Source organism: Alosa sapidissima, chromosome 2 (genome assembly GCF_018492685.1).
Source record: "Alosa sapidissima isolate fAloSap1 chromosome 2, fAloSap1.pri, whole genome shotgun sequence".
Classification (NCBI taxonomy): domain Eukaryota; kingdom Metazoa; phylum Chordata; class Actinopteri; order Clupeiformes; family Clupeidae; genus Alosa; species Alosa sapidissima.
Window position 1 is genome coordinate 15570969 of NC_055958.1, and position 9079 is coordinate 15580047.

The 9079-nt window shown below is 42.4% G+C and overlaps 1 pseudogene; it reads right to left on the bottom strand.

Annotated features, from left to right (window-relative positions):
• Window positions 1–273: 273 nt before the first annotated feature.
• On the bottom strand, window positions 274–3202 carry LOC121688587 (annotated as a pseudogene).
• Window positions 3203–9079: the final 5877 nt, after the last annotated feature.

Genomic DNA, 9079 nt, shown 5'->3' on the forward strand with positions numbered 1-9079 from the left:
TTACAGTTTTAAGAAAAGGGAGAAAGGTTTCAAAAAATGTGTTTTAGCAATTGTGAATAGAGAGATTTCAATAGAGAGACTCATGCTTGCTACCGTGCTTTTTGAGAAATTAGATTTTGCTTGAATGTTGTTAATCCAGCCATGTGAATATTAAACACTGGATAATAGTTTTTTTTGCATTGCTTTTATTTATAGATTTTTTTCATTGTATACATAGATGATCACAGTTCTTTCTAAATTGGCCAGATACATTTTCTTACAGTAGGATGACATTTATGTAATTGGAGCAAAAGCCACCATATTGTTCTGCCTGTCAAAGATAGTGTAAAACTGCCTGATGAAAACGTCACCCAGGATCCAGAGCTGGTCAGTACCTCCATTACCAAAGCCAGTGGTACAGCTGGATCCCGTAAAACACATCATGGTGCTCATGTAAAAGCTTAGGACGACATTTATTCCACCACTAACTATAATATGCTCATAGCTTTGTGTGCACCTACCTGAGACACAGGCAGACGCTGGGATAGTGAAAGCCTGTGCGTTGATGTTGAAGGTGACCTCGGGCATGCTCTGGATGTTGAAGGTGACCTCGGGCAGGCCCTGGATGTTGAAGGTGACCTCGGGCATGCTCTGGATGTTGAAGGTGACCTCGGGCATGCTCTGGATGTCATCACAGGATACCGCTGCCTATAAGGAAGACACACCTGAGGTAAAACAATTCTTTGTTTGTTTTTTTTCTCCGTCAATTAATAAAGTCAAAGTCAAAGTCAGATTTCTTAAATACTTACATCACCAGACGAGACAGTGGTGGCACCAACCCCGGCATTCATGTTGCTGATGTCAGTGGAAGGTCCAACAATGAGGGAGGTTCCGGTGTCAACAATGGCCTGACATCCACCAGTACAAGCAACAGCATCTCCATTGATGGTGACACTGTAATGGCGCAACAAGATAATGTCATATGGGAAAAGCAGATTGATATGTGCCTCAGTGTATGCCTCTGTTTGTGGATTGGACCTACCTGTCCATCTGGATCTGCCAGTAGGTCTCTGAGGTCAGAGGAACCCAGGTGAGGCTGCTGGTGTAGTATGAAGAGTCAGTCTCAGCAAACAGCACCTCACTGCCTGACTCGCTGTCCCTGAAGCAACAGACAAGAAATTTAGCTCATCTTTCAGCCACTTGCACCTTTAAGAAACCGCTATTGGTTAAAAATAAGAAGATTTTGGACTTTCAAGGGTTGTAACATGGCAGACTCACCCACTCAAATAGACAGAGAAGAGGTTCTGGGAGACCAGACCCTGACTCATGTTGTCGAAGACGGGGGTGGCTCCAGAGGCAGCAATGGCAGGGAAGGCAAGACCCAGGATACCATCCGCCACCGTGTTCTCCAAGAACGCGGCCTCGGTTTCACTCAGATCTGGTTGCTCACAGTGATTCCGCCCACCTTGAAGAATAGAAGTCACAAGGTCTAAATGCTGTCTAATGAAGACATCTCATTCAGGTGAAGTAACCACTATATGTTGACATGGGGACTCAGAGTGAAATACCAAAAAAAAAAGACATCTGGACTATCAGCACTGATTTTTCTACTACAATTCTGACACCTCAATCAGAACAGTTTAATTGATCCATAATGACCTCCAGGGTGTCATAACCCAGAATTCCAGTCATGCTGCCAGTCCCGTACGCGATCTGAAGACTCTGTTGAGTGGCCTGGTAGGTGCTGGAACTCTGAGGGTCGAACTCCTGATGATTACCTAAAAGAGTGGGACATTTTAGTGCCATTTCAGACAGCAGGTGATCAAGCCATTTTAAAGGTGCTCTAAGCGATGCCACATGTTTTTAAGGCTAAAACATTTTATGTCACTTACTGCAAACATCACCTAACCAACCGTTAGCTGTCTGTGTCCTGAATACACTGTAAAAAAAACGCAATCTCTGTGGACAGCCCAGGCTCCAAAAACGGCAATAAAAACAACCTGGGCAAACCTATGCCATAAAAACATAACAAACTGTTCCACCAAATTACAGAAGAGATGCTCATTTAGAAGAGTTTCAATTGCACGGGAGCAGCATGGGAGGGAGGGGGAGGAAGTAGCGAGCTAGCTCTCTGTTTTGTTTGAAAGTCAACAGAAGTGACGTTACCCAGCACTGCTTAGAGCACCTTTAATGAAGGCAATGCTGGACATAGTTAAGGGCCTAAACTATGTCACTACCAGCCGTACCAGAGACTTTCTAATGTGGAGACACGGCACTCAAAAAATACTCCATAGAAATGCATGGGGCTAGTTTGTCACGCCAATATGGCCGTTGTCTACACATATCCCACCCCTTCCTCGGCAAAACGTCGACATGTGAATACATTGAGCCAATCATGTGATGTGATGTAAATACATTGAGCCAATCATATGGTGTGTTGTGAAGACATCGTGCCAATCATGTGTTGTGATCTCGCCGCTGGAGCAAGATTGGTGTCGTGAAGCCTTGCACACGCGCAGTTCGACCCAAAGACTGTGCCCGATGAGTGCCCATAAAACGTTGGTATATGGCCACCGAGTGGAGGGACTTGCCTAAAAGGACTTTGGCCGTACTCACTGCAAGCGGCACTGCTGCAGTACACAGAGGGCACCCACAGGTTAGAGGAGCCAGTGTCAAAGATAACCTTGAAGGACTAGGGGGGAGTTCCCAGGGAGATGACACCATATAAGACAGCTGAAATTAAGAAAAAGAATACAGTCGTTAATAAACATTATGGATGCAAAGTGTGACAGTTAAAATCTACTTCATACAGATTTTAATCCCTTCATTTCTTCTTGTGCTAATAAGAACAATATATATCCATCCAGCTAGCTGAACTGGCAGTATATTCTTCTTGTTAGCACTCTAGAATCCTTAACTTAACATCAGCATCATTGGTCATGCTCTCAACGCCATTCTGTGCCTGGAACTTGACCATGGGCTGGTAAGGGAACCTGTTCCTGTACTCCTCCCAAAGACCCCTTTCCTGCAGCGCCTGCCGGGCTGTCTTACCCTTGAACAGGGGCACCCTGAAACACACACACACACACACAAAGAAGGAATTAGGTATGAACACACATATCTGTGGTGTTAAGAAAAGATGACCCAATAGGGGTCGATATGAGACGCACCGAATACACTCGGAGAAAGCCACCAGGGCACACAGAACAAAAGTCCACTTCATCATGCTTACTCGGGTGAGGTTGAACCCAGTAAAGAAGCATACTCCAACCCTGCCATTTATACTCTGGGAGAAAGTGTATGTGTATGTGTTCAAGTGAAAGTGAAAACAGTATGATAAGCAATGTGATAAGAAGCTGATAGATTGGTAATCACTCATTGAAACTGAGCATGCACATGACTTGGAAAATGATTCAATATACTGTATTTTCTGTAGATATTGACCATGGTCCATGGGGCAACTTTTTTGGCTCTTACACCTAATGGAGACGTTTTGAAATGGGGTCTTAGACCAACACATACAGTACAATTCATAATTATATAAAATAACCTAATCATAATTTTCCAAGATGGAGATAACATGTCAATAAAATAACCTCATCATCATTTTTCCCAGATGGAAAGATGCTTAACCGCTAGTTTGGAGATTAACCCCCTTAATGACATTGCCAACATTTAATGTTTAATGTCCTTCATGTCTCCTTACTTGCCTTTCATAGTCCATGGGCCAGACCAGATGTCAGTAAGTCAGGTGGCAAAACTTCATATCATTTCATTTGTTAGACCAATAGTAAAATAATACATGATAACCTTTCCAAAAGAGCAGCTGTTTCATTCTCTTACAGAAAACCTATTTTTTTAACAGTGAGACACTACAGGTGAATAAGGTAAAATGTATAACAAATGGATGTAGAACAAATGTAAATACCTTCAGAATATAGATAGGGATAAAACTGAGAAGTTTGGTGTGTGTGTACAAGTGCAACTGCAGTGGAAATTCCAGGCACCGAATATGAAAGAAAAAAAGAATTAGAAAAGGCCCTGAAAAGATGTACGGAAATGTATTGCTGCCACACTAAAATAAATAAAAAGGCTCAGTATTACGTAATTACATGAAAAGTTTATTGTTATAACAATATCTTTGTCACATTTTAACAAGATATGTATCACGTTATTACATGAAATTATCACGTTATTTCATGATACTGATATTTTCACATTATAACTGAAATCTCATTGGCCCCTGACTGGCCCCTGTATCGTCAATCATCAATAAGTGTCAAACTTGTTGAGAACGACTATCAGAGATGCAATTCCATTCCCAAACAACTGGTGGCAGTAAAGCACCTATGAAGCTTGAAAGCTAAAGCACACAGTGAACTGTAAAGGAAAGAATACATTTGGCTAACCAGAAATGTCTCTGCTAATGTGAAGAACCGATACATTTGGCTAACGAAAGTATCAGCTAACGTGAAGAACCGATGGCAGCGTTTCATTCTCCACAGAAGTTTCTTGGTGAGTCACAAATCTCTATGTTGGTTATCATCATTATGTGAAAGGGACGTTTATTTGTTGCTGTAACAATATGTTAAATTTGTCAATTAAATTACGAAGCAGCAGCAAGCTGCTAACGTTAACTTAGTCAGTGAACTGTTAACATTAACGTAACGTTAGGTTACTTGAGTTGAGGTTTGATTGTTATTCATTGTTAGCATGCTGATAGATTTTATGTATGGAAAGGTAATGTATTAAGTGTTTGAAATGGTGTTACATGAAATGCAGAGAAATGGACATCCTGTTTGTTTGGGGTCCGAAATTAATCATATTACATGAGCTAGTGCGCCTTACCAAATGTAAATAACGTTCAATTGTTTTTGCTTGAGGAAAAAGTTTGGCAGCTGCTAACATTAACATGAAATAGGAAGAGGCCACTCAATGACTTCTGATACAAAGACTTCAAATGGTAGAAATATTTAATTTTTAGTGTTTTGCTACCCCTTCCATAATTTTTTTGCTTTCAAATGACCCATCGTCAGTCTTCAAATCAGAATCAGGCTTTTCTAACCGGAAGCAAGACGGTGGCTTCAAAGACCATTCCAAATCAGACCATTGTAAAAATAATTGTTGAAAAATTGTGTAAATATGATGTAGTTGTTGCTCACATGCTGTGTGTGTGTGTGTGTTTGTTTTAATGTATGCAAACTGGCAGTGAAAGTGGTTTCTCTTATCAACAAAAGGGGAAAGGGATTTTCTGTGTATGGATGTTGACCGGTTCTTGGCCCCTCAGTGTATGATGTGGCCCCTCAGTGTACGATGTGGCCCCTCAGTGTATGATGTGGCCCCTTTGTGGCCCCTGTCTCAGAAAAATCCTAGAACTGCCACTGCTCATCAGTTTCCAACACTCCACAAAAAAGCAGGTGTTTGGAGTGTTTCGTAAATGTATAAAAAACTAAATGTACCCCATAGTGGTACAAAATATGACCGCCACTCAGTCCTGTACATCCTTTCCGCGAACATAAATCACACTAATCAATTTGTCTCCATCTTCTACTCCATCCCCCACTCTTGAAACTTTTGTGTTGTTTGGCATGCCTGTGTTTGCGGGCCGCACAGAAAGTAGCCTACTTGCACTGCGAAAGTGAATAGATTTGTAGCACTAGTAGTGTAGCACTACAAAATTGTAGCATTGTTATAAAACCTTTAAAATTTCTAAACAATCATAAGTAGGGCAGTTCATCGCAGTTCATCCATTGCAACTGGACTGATGAAAGGTAATGTACACCTGTAGGCTACATTGTATAGGGGAAAGCTGAAGGTATCAGTTTTAACTTTATTTATTTTTTAATAAACAAAACAATCCCTGTCATTTCCATGCAGTTTTCAACAGCTATCAAGAAGAGAGGTCATGCCATGGATTTTTGTTCTTCTACATATGCAAGATTTGATCTTTAGTTCATATGATATTCAACTTTATTGTCAATGCACAAATTAAATAACAATAGTCTAAAACAAAATGCAGTTTTACATCTAGCCAGTGGTACAAATAACTGACATGTCCAAAAGGGCCTTCATGAAATGCGTTGCACATTTTAACGGGCGAAGTTGAGAGTTGCGTTATTGTTCGTGGCAACGTAGGTGCCCGATAGAAATATTGTTTAATTTTGCGATTGAGATATCCACGCTCTGGCGTCCCTTCTGCGACATGTTCGCCCCCCAGTTTCAGAGCTATTCTAAATGCAAATATGCATAGAGAGTTATGACAAAACAGTGACTTAACAAACTAGATCCTAGAAAGCTGTTAGCTCTCCTAAGCTCTATAAGCTGGGCCTATTACACAACATAAATTGTCACTTAGGCTATGCTGGCGACCCAAATAAAATCTCCTTTGGGAACCAATACACACAGCAAAGGTGTCTGTGGCGGACCCACCCTCAAGCCACCAGATCTGCCGGACAGTCAACCTCTGATTTAGCTATGGGCATAGAACACGATCCGACTCCGCCAGCGCGCCCTCAAACCGCAGAGTCGTGCATGCTCAGATGTGTTTGTTGTAGGGCTTTGACTCCGAACTTCGTTATTCGAATATAATTCGATTATTTTAAAAATTAAAGACAATCGAACGAATTTTAGGGATCTCTTAATATTCAAACCTGTAGCCTATGGAAATTAATGTATTTGCTTGTAAACGTTATTAAGTGTGCTTGCAAAGCAGCACACTTATTGTTCTTCTTAAGTTTTATTATTATTCCCGTCTCCCTAATTTTTTGTCAGCTCTAGCGCCTAGTCCCTTTGAGACAGAGACACCGTTCCAACTTTAAAACGTCCGGTCAGTACCGGTGTAAGTTGGTCGCGAAGATGGCGTCAGGTGGGTGTGTCATTCGTCCGCCATATTGGATTGAACAGAAAGTGAAACTAAATTTTCACAGGTCACAAATTTGGTCCGAACGCCACAAAACTTGACGTACATTATCCTTGGACCAAGCCTCACAAAAGTTACCGGAAGGATTTTTGATTTTCGAAAGCGTTTACCCGTCACAGCCAAATGAAATCGGCGGCGAAGCTCCGAAACAGGAAGTCGTCCATATCTCAGGAACACTGTCACATATTGATACCAAATTTTGTGTTTAAACTTGGGACTCCAATGTGAGGGTGCATAAGCTAAAAAAAAAAAAGACTTCCAGCATTTGGTAAACCACCCACCCGTATTTGGTAACTATCACCTTCCACATTTGCAGTTGTTCTGGTACATCTATCACAATGCCTTTCAAGTATGCACAATGTCTCTGAGCAGCCACAATGTCTCCGGGCCACCTTGCCCAATCATGAAATCCTTGCTCTGCCAACACTGCTTCACCACATCTGTGGATTAAGCCACACAGTCAACTCAATGTAAGTAAGATAAACGAGGATGCTAATTGTTCTCAGCATTGCCAGCATTGTGTATAATATGATTGTCACTTGGAGGAGACTTGTAGATAACTAACGTTAGCATAATTAGCTAACCGCTGCTAATGTGCTAGCATCATCACGTCAGGCTGTGCACAGTAGTGTAACATTTATTCACTATACATTAATAAAGTTGAGTGGTTCTGCAATGTAGACTATGTTTCCGTTTTTGGCCCATGGCCCAGTGTCCTTGTAACATGCATGCAGCAAACCTAGATATGAATGTCTTTTCTACTATAGATATGAATGTCTTTTCTACTATAGACTATACTACTTAAACGGCACCGAAAATCAAAAAATCCAGTGGAAACTAGATGGCAGAAGTGTGTAGGCCAATCTGCCCAGCAGCTTTTTCTACTTTGTCACCTACAGAGTTTGACAGGTACGACCTTTCAAAACGCCATGTTATTTCCCATAGACAATTGACGCCAGGAAGTTGGATGGATACGGAAGTTAGGAGGCGGGACTTATTCTGGAGAGGTCTATTGAAAAGGGAACTATTTTTTGATGCGTAAGAACGATGTCGAAATTAACATTTTTAAACAATAATGGGGTGTTTTCAGATTATTTAGTTTGTGGTAGAATTGTTGTATAAAAGCAATATAGCACTCGTGATCGTGGGATTGGTCATGGATATTCCCACGGGTGTTGTTCGGCCGTAGCTACGAGGCCGGAGGCCGAGTGGCGCAGGCAACAACTGCCCCTAGGGATCAATAAAGTATCTACAGTATCTATCTATCTATCTATCTATCTATTTTCATCTCATACATTGCGAAGAAATCGTTTAAATTCAAAGTTTGTACTGTCACCGACCTATGTTCCTATGGTTTCTTCGCAATGTATTCATTGAGTTAAATCAAGTCAAGTCAAGTCGGCTTTTATGTTTATGTTTTAAATGTTTCTTCGCAATGTATTCATGAGCTAAAAACGCATCTTGTTGTCACGTAAGGCCCTGTTCATGTTGCACAGACATTTTAATTGCATTTTGTGTCTGTTAAGAGGCACAAAGACACTCTCCAGATCATGCCCCTAAAACGTCATTTTTGTACCCCCCTTTCACTGCAGTTAAACTAATCATGGTTTCCGGTTGTTTTCTGTTTTGTTCTTAGTGCATAATGGCATAGCACCCAGCTACCCAGCCATCCAGCTGCCCAGCACCCAGTTTCACAGCTACTCAGCCATCCAGCACCCCAGCCGCCCAGCTGTCCAGCCACAGGCACCCAGCCATCCAGCACCCAGCTAGCTACCCAGCTGTCCAGCCACAGGCACCCAGCCAGCCACCCACCCAGCTACATAGCTACCCAGCCAGCCACCCAGCTGTCGAGCCACAGGCACCCAGCCATCCAGCACCCAGCTACCTAGCTACCCAGCTGTCCAGCCACAGGCACCCAGCCATCCAGCACCCAGCTACCTAGCTACCCAGCCAGCCACCCAGCTACCTAGCCACCCAGCCGCCAGCTACCCTGCCACCAGCTGCCCTGCCATCCAGCACCCAGCTACCCATCCAGCACCCAGCTACCCAGCCATCCAGCACCCCAGCTACCCAGCCATCCAGCTACCCAGCACCCAGCTACCCAGCCATCCAGCACCCTAGCAAAACATATAATAAAGCATAATGAAATGTATTTAATCTTCCTGTGTTTTTTAACAGATA